Below are 11,703 nucleotides of genomic sequence, written 5' to 3'. Positions count from 1 at the left end.
TTTTCTTTTTTTCGGAGCTAGGGACCGAACCCAGGGCCTTGCACTTGCTAGGTAAGCGCTCTACCTCTGAACTAAATCCCCAACCCTTTATTTATTTTTCTTTATCAAATGTGTTTTTTAAAAACTTTTTATTGGTTACTTTATTTACATTTCAAATGTTATCCCTCTTCCTGGTTTCCCTCATCAAATCCTCTATCCCCCACCCCTTCTCCTCCCTGCTTCTATGAGGGTGCTCCCCAAACCACCTACCCACTCCTATCTCATTCCCCTATGCTGGGGCATCAAGCATTCATAAGACCAAGGCCTTCCCCTCCCATTGATGCCAGGCAAGGCCATCCTCTGCTACATATGCAGCTGGAGCCATGGGTCCCTCCATTGTGGACTCTTTGGTTGGTGGTTTAGTTCTTGGGAGCTCTGGGTGGGGGGGTCTGGTTGGTTGATATTGTTTTTCCTATGGGGTTACAAACCCCTTCAGCTCCTTCAGCTCTTCCCCTAACTTTGGGGTCCCTGTGCTCAGTCGAAGGGTTGGCTGCCAATATCCTCATCTGTATCAGTAAGGCTCTGGTAGAGCCTCTCAGGAGACATCCATATCAGGCTCCTGTCAGCAAGCACTTTTTGGCATCAGCAATAGTGACTGGGTTTGGTGGCTACCTGTGGGATGGATCCCCAGGAGAGGCAGTCTCTGGGTGGCCTTCCCTTTAGTCTCTGCTCCACACTTTGTCCCTGTATTTCCTTTAGAAAGGAGCAATCCTGGGTTAAAATTTTGAGAATTGAGGGAATGGGGCCTCATCAGGCTCTGGCTCCTCCAAGCCCCGAGATGGAGCAGAGTCTAATTTTCCTGGGCTGCTATGGGGCTTGAGGGCTGAGCTGCTCAACAGGGAGTTGCGGTTCTGAGTCTGGCTCAGCCAAGACAGGAAGGCAGACTGACTGAGTTTGTGCTGACTCTGACTCAGAGAGAAAGCGAAACCTTCCGGCTCTAGGAACCTGCTACTCGACTGAAGATGGGACTGGGTAGGGGCCTGAGGCCGAGGCTGGGGCTGGGGCTGAGGTCCTGGGTGAACTTGAGTCCCTAGTGCTGAGGCTGCAGAGAGCCAGGCTTAGGCTTTCGAGGTTAGGCTCGGGACCAGGTAGGAGAAGTAGAGACGGTGGAGCCAGTTAAAACTCCCCCATTACAGAGACTCGGGCAGAGTTGGGCGTTGAAGTGACTGCTTCTGTCAAGGACTCAGTTTCGTGCTTTATTCCATCTTCAGTAACTGTGCTCCCCTCCAATCCTTCCACGAAGACGCCAGTAGATAAGATAATACCCAGTAATGGCGTCTTGATCCACCGACACTTCTCGAAGCATCTGGGATGAGTGATACAGCTTTTTTTTTTCTGAAGAAGAGCTGACGTTTACTGGGTTTTTCTATCTGGCCTCTAGCTCTGGAATACTAGATGCTGCAACATCAACCTCTTCATCTCTTCGACCCCGTGACCATGGGCAGCTGCTATATTTTCCTCCTCTTCCTCCTCTTCTATGCCACGGGTTTGAATCCATCCTGTGGGATGGATTGTCTAGTTTCCTCCATAATCCTAGCACTGTGCCTCGTCCCAGACCATCTTCTGCCCCCTCCATCATAACTTCAGGCCGCCCAGTTTGCTTGGCCAGAGTAGTTTTCAGTCTCTGGAGTCTGTCTACAACAATCCATTCATTATTCCTGTAGCTAGACATATTGCCAGAGTCTTGTCAATCTCATTGATGATAGTGGTGGAACTGTTGAGCTCATGCATAAGGAAGGCTAGAATAGCAGCCTTCTGTTGAGGTGGCTGGGCCTGAAAAGGTTGGGTATGCAGACTTCATAGACCGATGGCTCCCTTCTATATGCCATGAGGAAGCAGTGCAGTATCTTAGGCACATTTTCACATAGGTCAATGGATCTATGACACCTTTCCCCCCCAAGATCTTTAGGAACTGACAATGGGAGGGCAGACCAGGATTGTAGAGTGCAGCCTTCAGGAGCTGTACCAGCAGGTCTTATAATTTGTCTAAGTTGTAACCTTAACATAAAAGTCCCTTCTGCAAGACTATGAGACTAGGAACATCTTTGGTAAGGTCAGAGCCCAGCACTTTGCCAAAACTGTGCAGGAACTCCACTATGATCAAGCAATCTGAGAAAGCCCTACTGGACGTTGACACTTCAAACCAGGGATGTGTGTGAAGTCAGGCCGGGGCTCGTGGTCAGGCAGACACATTTCCTCTGTGGGCTTCTTCATCCCCTCCAAGATAACCTGCTGCTTCTGCCACTCCTCCACCCCCCTCATGTGGCAAGAGTCTTGTCTGCTTTACAGTATGGCCTCGCTCCGGGCTCTTTCTTTCCCTTCGCTTTTACCTTTTTATTCTTATCCCCCTTCACCTTTCCCTTCGGTTTCTCCTGCTTTGTCTCAGCTTCTCCTTCTCAGTCTTGAATTTCTTCTTAGTGTCCTTCTGCTTTAAGTTCTTGGTGTTTTGCTTCCTCTTGTTTCTGGCCTGTAAACCATAAGGGAAGTCATTTCTCCTCAAACTCTGAAAGCACCTCTGCTTAGGCTACCCTTGGTTAGGAGTCTCTCCCCCTGTATCTTCTTCCTCATCTTGTCTTTGCTTTTAGTCATCTTTATTTTATCCCCCTCACTCAGTAGTTCTTGGGTTTCCAGTTTCTTTGGAAGTCAGAAGCTGTTTTATTCAACAGCTCATGCATTCGGATCTTAGGAGGCCGATCTCGGCCCCACTTCACTTTGGGGACTTCCTGTTCTTAGCCTTCTCATTGTTTCGAGGTCGGCCCCATTTGCCAGGATTGCTTGAATTCTGGAAGGAGTCTCCTCTGCTGATAACTGGACCCACTGCAAGCCCACTGGTGTTTATCCAACAGGCATGTGGGACTGAGGCTGAAGTGCTCACGGTGGACACTGTGCACCACACTTTGGCTCAGGTACTTGATGACTTCTGGAAATTGCTTTATTTTCTTCCTATAATACCAAGTCTCCTCCTATCACTAATGGCTGCCTTTCTTTTATTTTTTTGGTTCTTTTTTTCGGAGCTGGGAACCGAACCCAGGGCCTTGCGCTTCCTAGGAAAGCGCTCTACCACTGAGCTAAATACCCAGCCCCGATGGCTGCCTTTCTTTTTTTTTTTTTTATTAACTTGAGTATTTCTTATATACATTTCGAGTGTTATTCCCTTTCCCGGTTTCCGGGCAAACATCCCCCTCCCCCCCCCCCCTCCTTATGGGTGTTCCCCTCCCAACCCTCCCCCCCTTGCCCCCCTCTCCCCCACAGTCTAGTTCACTGGGGGTTCAGTCTTAGCAGGACCCAGGGCTTCCCCTTCCACTGGTGCTCTTACTAGGATATTCATTGCTACCTATGAGGTCAGAGTCCAGGGTCAGTCCATGTATAGTCTTTAGGTAGTGGCTTAGTCCCTGGAAGCTCTGGTTGCTTGGCATTGTTGTACATATGGGGTCTCAAGCCCCTTCAAGCTCTTCCAGTTCTTTCTCTGATTCCTTCAACGGGGCCTGTTCTCAGTTCAGTGGTTTGCTGCTGGCATACGCCTCTGTATTTGCTGTATTCTGGCTGTGTCTCTCAGGATCGATCTACATCCGGCTCCTGTCGGTCTGCACTTCTTTGCTTCATCCATCTTGTCTAATTGGGTGGCTGTATATGTATGGGCCACATGTGGGGCAGGCTCTGAATGGGTGTTCCTTCAGTCTCTGTTTTAATCTTTGCCTCTCTCTTCCCTGCCAAGGGTATTCTTGTTCCCCTTTTAAAGAAGGAGTGAAGCCTTCACATTTGATCATCCGTCTTGAGTTTCATTTGTTCTAGGCATCTAGGGTAATTCAAGCATTTGGGCTAATAGCCACTTATCAGTTAGTGCATACCATGTATGTCTTTCTGTGATTGGGTTAGCTCACTCAGGATGATATTTTCCAGTTCCAACCATTAGCCTCACAATTTCATAAAAGTCGTTGTTTTTGATAGCTGAGTAATATTCCATTGTGTAGATGTACCACATTTTCTGTATCCATTCCTCTGTTGAAGGGCATCTGGGTTCTTTCCAGCTTCTGGCTATTATAAATAAGGCTGCGATGAACATAGTGGAGCATGTGTCTTTTTTATATGTTGGGGCATCTTTTGGGTATATGCCCAAGAGAGGTATAGCTGGATCCTCAGGCAGTTCAATGTCCAATTTTCTGAGGATCCTCCAGACTGATTTCCAGAATGGTTGTACCAGTCTGCAACCCCACCAACAATGGAGGAGTGTTCCTCTTTCTCTGCATCCTCGCCAGCATTTGCTGTCACCTGAGTTTTTAATCTTGGCCATTCTCACTGGTGTGAGGTGAAATCTCAGGGTTGTTTTGATTTGCATTTCCCTGATGACTAAAGATGTTGAACATTTCTTTAGGTGTTTCTCAGCCATTCGGCATTCCTCAGCTGTGAATTCTTTGTTTAGCTCTGAACCCCATTTTTTAATAGGGTTATTTGTTTCCCTGTGGTCTAACTTCTTGAGTTCTTTGTATATTTTGGATATAAGGCCTCTATCTGTTGTAGGATTGGTAAAGATCTTTTCCCAATCTGTTGGTTGCCGTTTTGTCCTAACCACAGTGTCCTTTGCCTTACAGAAGCTTTGCAGTTTTATGAGATCCCATTTGTCCATTCTTGATCTTAGAGCATAAGCCATTGGTGTTTTGTTCAGGAAATTTTTCCAGTGCCCATGTGTTCCAGATGCTTCCCTAGTTTTTCTTCTATTAGTTTGAGTGTGTCTGGTTTGATGTGGAGGTCCTTGATCCACTTGGACTTAAGCTTTGTACAGGGTGATAAGCATGGATCGATCTGCATTCTTCTACATGTTGACCTCCAGTTGAACCAGCACCATTTGCTGAAAATGCTATCTTTTTTCCATTGGATGGTTTTGGCTCCTTTGTCAACAATCAAGTGACCATAGGTGTGTGGGTTCATTTCTGGGTCTTCAATTCTGTTCCATTGGTCTATCTGTCTGTCTCTGTACCAATACCATGCAGTTTTTATCACTATTGCTCTGTAATACTGCTTGAGTTCAGGGATAGTGATTCCCCCTGAGGTCCTTTTATTGTTGAGGATAGCTTTAGCTATCCTGGGTTTTTTGTTATTCCAGATGAATTTGTAAATTGTTCTGTCTAACTCTTTGAAGAATTGGATTGGTATTTTGATGGGGATTGCATTGAATCTGTAGATTGCTTTTGGTAAAATGGCCATTTTTACTATATTAATCCTGCCAATCCATGAGCATGGGAGATCTTTCCATCTTCTGAGGTCTTCTTCAATTTCTTTCTTCAGTGTCTTGAAGTTCTTATTGTACAGATCTTTTACTTGCTTGGTTAAAGTCACACCGAGGTACTTTATATTATTTGGGTCTATTATGAAGGGTGTCGTTTCCTAATTTCTTTCTCGGCTTGTTTCTCTTTTGTATAGAGGAAGGCAACTGATTTATTTGAGTTAATTTTATACTCAGCCACTTTGCTGAAGTTGTTTATCAGCTTTAGTAGTTCTCTGGTGGAACTTTTGGGATCACTTAAATATACTATCATATCATCTGCAAATAGTGATATTTTGACTTCTTCTTTTCTGATCTGTATCCCTTGACCTCCTTTTTGTTGTCTGATTGCTCTGGCTAGAACTTCAAGAACTATATTGAATAAGTAGGGAGAGAGTGGGCAGCCTTGTCTAGTCCCTGATTTTAGTGGGATTGCTTCAAGTTTCTCTCCATTTAGTTTAATGTTAGCAACTGGTTTGCTGTATATGGCTTTTACTATGTTTAGGTATGGGCCTTGAATTCCTATTCTTTCCAGGACTTTTATCATGAAGGGGTGTTGAATTTTGTCAAATGCTTTCTCAGCATCTAATGAAATGATCATGTGGTTTTGTTCTTTCAGTTTGTTTATATAATGGATCACGTTGATGGTTTTCTGTATATTAAACCATCCCTGCATGCCTGGGATGAAGCCTACTTGATCATGGTGGATGATTGTTTTGATGTGCTCTTGGATTCGGTTTGCCAGAATTTTGTTGAGTATTTTTGTGTCGATATTCATAAGGGAAATTGGTCTGAAGTTCTCTTTCTTTGTTGTGTCTTTGTGTGGTTTAGGTATAAGAGTAATTGTGGCTTCGTAGAAGGTATTCGGTAGTGATCCATCTGTTTCAATTTTGTGGAATAGTTTGGATAATATTGGTATGAGGTCTTCTATGAAGGTTTGATAGAATTCTGCACTAAACCCGTCTGGACCTGGGCTCTTTTTGTTTGGGAGACCTTTAATGACTGTTTCTATTTCCTTAGGAGTTATGGGGTTGTTTAACTGGTTTATCTGTTCCTGATTTAACTTTGGTACCTGGTATCTGTCTAGGAAATTGTCCATTTCCTGTAGATTTTCAAGTTTTGTTGAATACAGGTTTTTATAGTAAGATCTGATGATTTTTTGAATTTCCTCTGAATCTGTAGTTATGTCTCCCTTTTCATTTCTGATTTTGTTAATTTGGACACACTCTCTGTGTCCTCTCGTTAGTCTGGCTAAGGGTTTATCTATCTTGTTGATTTTCTCAAAGAACCAACTTTTGGTTCTGTTGATTCTTTCTATGGTCCTTTTTGTTTCTACTTGGTTGATTTCCACTCTGAGTTTGATTATTTCCTGCCTTCTACTCCTCCTGGGTGTATTTGCTTCTTTTTGTTCTAGAGCTTTTAGGTGTGCTGTCAAGCTGGTGACATATGCTTTTTCCTGTTTCTTTCTGCAAGCACTCAGAGCTATGAGTTTTCCTCTTAGCACAGCTTTCATTGTGTCCCATAAGTTTGGGTATGTTGTACCTTCATTTTCATTAAATTCTAAAAAGTTTTTAATTTCTTTCTTTTTTTTTTTAGATTTATTTATTTTATTTTGTATATGAGTACACTGTAGCTGTCTTCAGACACACCAGAAGAGGGCATTGGATCCCATTACAGATGGTTGTGAGCCACCATGTGGTTGCTGGGATTTGAACTCAGGACCTCTGGAAGAGCAGTCGGTGCTCTTAACCACTGAGCCATCTCTCCAGCCCTTTAATTTCTTTCTTTATTTCGTCCTTGACTAGGTTATCATTGAGTAGAGCATTGTTCAATTTCCAAGTATATGTGGGCATTCTTCCTTTATTGTTATTGAAGACCAGTTTTAGGCCGTGGTGGTCTGATAGCACGCATGGGATTATTTCTATCTTTCTGTACCTGTTGAGGCCCGTTTTTTGACCAATTATATCGTCAATTTTGGAGAAAGTACCATGAGGAGCTGAGAAGAAGGTATATCCTTTTGCTTTAGGATAGAATGTTCTATAAATATCCCTTAAGTCCATTTGGCTCATGACTTCTGTTAGTCTGTCTACATCTCTGTTTAATTTCTGTTTCCATGATCTGTCCATTGATGAGAGTGGGGTGTTGAAATCTCCCACTATTATTGTGTGAGGTGCAATGTGTGTTTTGAGCTTTAGTAGGGTTTCTTTTACATATGTAGGTGCCCTTGTATTTGGGGCATAGATATTTAGGATTGAGAGTTCATCTTGGTGGATTTTTCCTTTGATGAATATGAAGTGTCCTTCCTTATCTTTTTTGATGACTTTTAGTTGAAAATTGATTTTATTTGATGGCTGCCTTTCTTGATGTACACTTCTCTTCACCATCCATGTTGGAGGGGAAGACAAACTTCTTCTGGGGTAGCAATATGCCTTTTCAGTACATCACCACTACCAGAGACTGTGGATGCTTGTCCAGTCATTTCTGCCTGATCAGCACAAGCTTCAGGAGCATTGCTGGCATCTTTACTTGCTGGGGAGACTGGAAGGCAGATGCTGGAGAAGGTTCAGGGAACCTTGAGGAGAAGTCACTGGAGCTGTTATAGTGGCTTCCAAAGAGATGGCTGAGAGAGCAGGTGAGGAAACTGGAAAGACTGCTGGAAAGATTTCAGGAGGGTCAGGGGAGGATGCTACTGGAGAGAAGGCTGGAAAGACTTCTGCAGATGCTGCCAAGGAGTCTGCTAGAGGGGCTGTTGGTGAGACTGCTGGATGTAGTTGAATACGAGGTGGCTGGTCAGGGGCTCAGTCAGGGGACGTTGAAAGTTTGAAGACTGGGTCTCCATTTCTTCCTCTTCAGAGTCACAGGACAAAGCTGCTATCTTGTAGGACAGATGGGGAGGTTGGGCTGACAAAGATGGAAGCTAATTGTTTGGCTGTCGTCTGCCAGGAGACTGAAGGCATTAGCATTACTGAGAGAAGAACAATTGAGGGCAGAGATCACAGGGCTGTCCTCCGGTGGCAGCTTGTCCTCTGCACCCATCAGCGCTTTGTCATCTATACCATAAAGTCTTTCACTCACTGACTCTGATGCCTGAGAGTCATAGGGCATGAGGGAGTCTTCATTGAAGATTGGAGAGTCTTCTAGTTGATCAGGAAGATGAGAAGGATCATCTAAACAGCTCACTGTGGGATCGGAGACCAGAGTGGAGACTTCTTGGTGTAAAGACTCCACAGAGGAGTCAGAACCATTGTAGCCACATATTTTTAGTTCTGGCTGCTCTTCCTCCAGCTCCAGGCTGCCTACCAAGTCAGTACCATTTTCTGTCACTCCTTTTCTGCTGCCTCATCAGGATAGATGTCATTGCTTACATTCTAGGAAGGTGCAAAGGTCTAGATACCAGACCCCAATATTGGGGAAGTCTTTGGGGAGGTGAAAAAACTTGGGGGTCCATTTGGGCATCACCTCAAAATTCTGGTCAAGAAAAGAATCATATAGTTCCTGTGAATCGATGGTAAGCCCCATGGGACTCTTTGTACCATTGATCTAAAACTCTTGGTTCCCAACTTGAAGATTAGTGTTGTGTCTTGGGGATGAAGGTTGTCAGCTGCTTCCAAGGATACTGGTGAGAAGGTATTGTCCCCGAAAGGAACTGAGAAAGAAGGGGTGGGTCCTTAAAGTTGTTACCAGGATTGGCAGATGGGTACTCTGAGTAGTAGGCCATGCTGGGGTGACAGAGGTGTGATGTGCTGGAGGAATGGGGAACAAAGTTCAAAATCTCAGTAGTACTATGAGATACTATAGTAGTACTATGAGTACTATAAGGCATTAATATTCACATCCCAATTCAAACTTTTCTTTTGCTGGGACAAGTTCATGGGAGACCTGTTAGTGTAGAGTCCCTCCTCTGAGGAAGGAGAGGGTTTCAGTCCTGAGGCAACTCCAGTAAAGTCTTAGTCATCAGGGAAATGCAAATCAAAACATCCCTGAGATTCTACCTCACACCAGTCAAAATGGCTAAGACCCAAAACTCAGGTGACAACAGATGCTAGTGAGGATGTGGAGAAAGAGGAACATTCCTCCATTGTTGGTGGGATTACAAACTGGTACAATCATTCTGGAAATCAGTCTGGAGGTTTCTCAGAAAATTGGACATAGTACTACCTGAGGACCCAGCTATAACTCTCCTGGGCTTATACCCAAAAGATGCTCCAACATATAACAAAGACACATGCTCCACTATGTTCATAGCAGCCTTATTTATAATAGCCAGAAGCTGGAAAGAACCCAGATGTCCCTCAACAGAGGAATGGATACAGAAAATGTGCTACATCTACACAATGGAATGCTACTCAGCTATCAAAAACAATGACTCTATGAAATTCATAGACAAGTGGATGGAACTAGAAAATATCATCCTGAGTAAGGTAACCCAATCATAAAAAAAAAACAAAACAAACAAAAAAAGAACACATGGCATTCACTCACTGATAAGTGGATATTAGCCCCAAAGCTCGAATTACCCAAGATACAATCCATAGACCACATGAAGCTCAAGAAGAAGGAGAACGACCAAAGTGGGGATACTTTAGTCCTTCTTAAAGGGGGAAACAAAAATATTCATTGGAGGAGATATGGAGACAAGGTTTAGAGCAGAGACTGAAGAAAAGGCCATCCAGAGACTGCCCCATCTGGGCATCCAGCCCATATACATACAGCCACCAAACCCAGACAATATTGCAGATACTAAGAAGTGCATGCTGACAAGAGCCTGATATAGCTGTCTCCTGAGAGGCTTAGCCAGAGCATGACAAATACAGAGACAAATAGTAGCAGCAAACATTGAACTGAGAATTGAGTCCCCATTGGAGGAGTTAGAGAAAGGATTGAAAGAGCTGAAGGGCCTTGCACCCCCATAAGAACAACAATGCCAACCAACCAGAGCTCCCAGGGACTAAACCACAACCCAAAGCGTACACATGGACAGACACATGACTCCAACTGCATATGTATCAAAGGGTGGCCTTTTGGGCACCAATGGGAGGAGAAGCCCCTGGTCCTGCCAAGGCTAGACCCCCAGTGTACAGGCATGTCAGGGCAGGGAGGCAGGAAGGGGTGGGTAGTTGGGGGTGGAACATCCTCAGAGAAGTAGGGAGAAGGGGCATGGGGGTTATGGATGGGAAACCAGGAATATCCAATAAATAATGGCCATTTGCTTCTATTTTATCAGCAAGATGCTTGATTCTCTTTTGGCCACACCTGACTCCAATACTCAAGACTAACGAGAGGCTGACTCTACTTAGACCCGAGGCTCTATTTGAAATAGCAATAGCAGCCAGCAACTATAAAATATAACCTGGACTTTCCATTCTACATGATTTTCAGGGATAATTATCTGTACTCTGGTTTTCAATTCACTTCTTTCTCAACAAGTATCTATCATCTATCTATCTGTCATCTATCTATCTATCTATCTATCTATCTATCTATCTATCTATCTATCTATCTATCTGTAGTGTGTGCTTGTACTTACTGGCTGAGCCATCTTGGCGACTCCCCAGTTGCCTCCTTGATGCCAAGCCTTCATTTAAAGTTTAGGTATTTCTTCTGATCATTTGAGTCGTATGTATATGTACTAACTAGAAATCTCCATTCAGGTATCCTGAAAGTATCCTGAGATCCATGCAGGTATCTCAAAGCCCTCACACCCATAGCTGATGTCTATGAATATAAAAAGGCACTGTCCTCTCTCTATAACTGAACACATCCTCTCAGTTAAGCAAGAGTCTTGCTATTGACTCCAAGGGACTATCCCCTTCGCAATTCTCTAGTTAATCAGGCCCTAGCACTTCTAGTCTCCTTTAAATTTCATTAGGAAAGTTCACTCCTCTCTATTCCCACTCCTATCACCCCAGTTTAGCTTTTAGCTGAGAACTGCAACCAACTGTCAAGCTGTGCGACAGTTTTAATTATTTTGAACCCAATCGTCACAGTCATTAACCTCTGATCATACCAATCTGCAAATATGAACTTGCTCAGAAATGAAATAAAATGCCTTTATATTTGCAAAGCCCTGCTGATTTGTTCCCCCAGACAACTTACCTTGGTTTAATAGACTTGATGGTTGGGATGCGTTTTTCTCCCCAAGTGCTCATGTGTTAGCAGCTTGGTTGTTAGTATGAGAGATAGTAGGATCTTTAAGAGGTGGAACATCTGTGGGACATCCTGTCCAAATATGTGCATGTTGTCCTCAAGGGGATTTGAAGTCATTTTCAAGGGATTTCCTTCATTGGTTCTTACAGAGAGGGCTATGCTAACAGGAGTCTGACACTTACTATTGTCTGGATTTCTGGCTGACCATACCATCTCTGGCCACCATCCATAATCACATAGCAGGTATCAGTTAGCTT

The 11,703-nt window shown here is 44.0% G+C and overlaps 1 pseudogene; it reads right to left on the bottom strand.

Moving 5' to 3' along the window:
• Positions 1–755: 755 nt before the first annotated feature.
• LOC116914323 lies at positions 756–11,659 on the bottom strand (annotated as a pseudogene).
• Between the last annotated feature and the right edge of the window lie 44 nt (positions 11,660–11,703).

The sequence above is a fragment of the Rattus rattus genome, chromosome 13 (genome assembly GCF_011064425.1).
Source record: "Rattus rattus isolate New Zealand chromosome 13, Rrattus_CSIRO_v1, whole genome shotgun sequence".
Classification (NCBI taxonomy): Eukaryota; Metazoa; Chordata; class Mammalia; order Rodentia; family Muridae; genus Rattus; species Rattus rattus.
The sequence above is the reverse complement of the archived record's forward strand: the minus strand, read 5'-3'. Positions and strand labels throughout refer to the sequence as shown.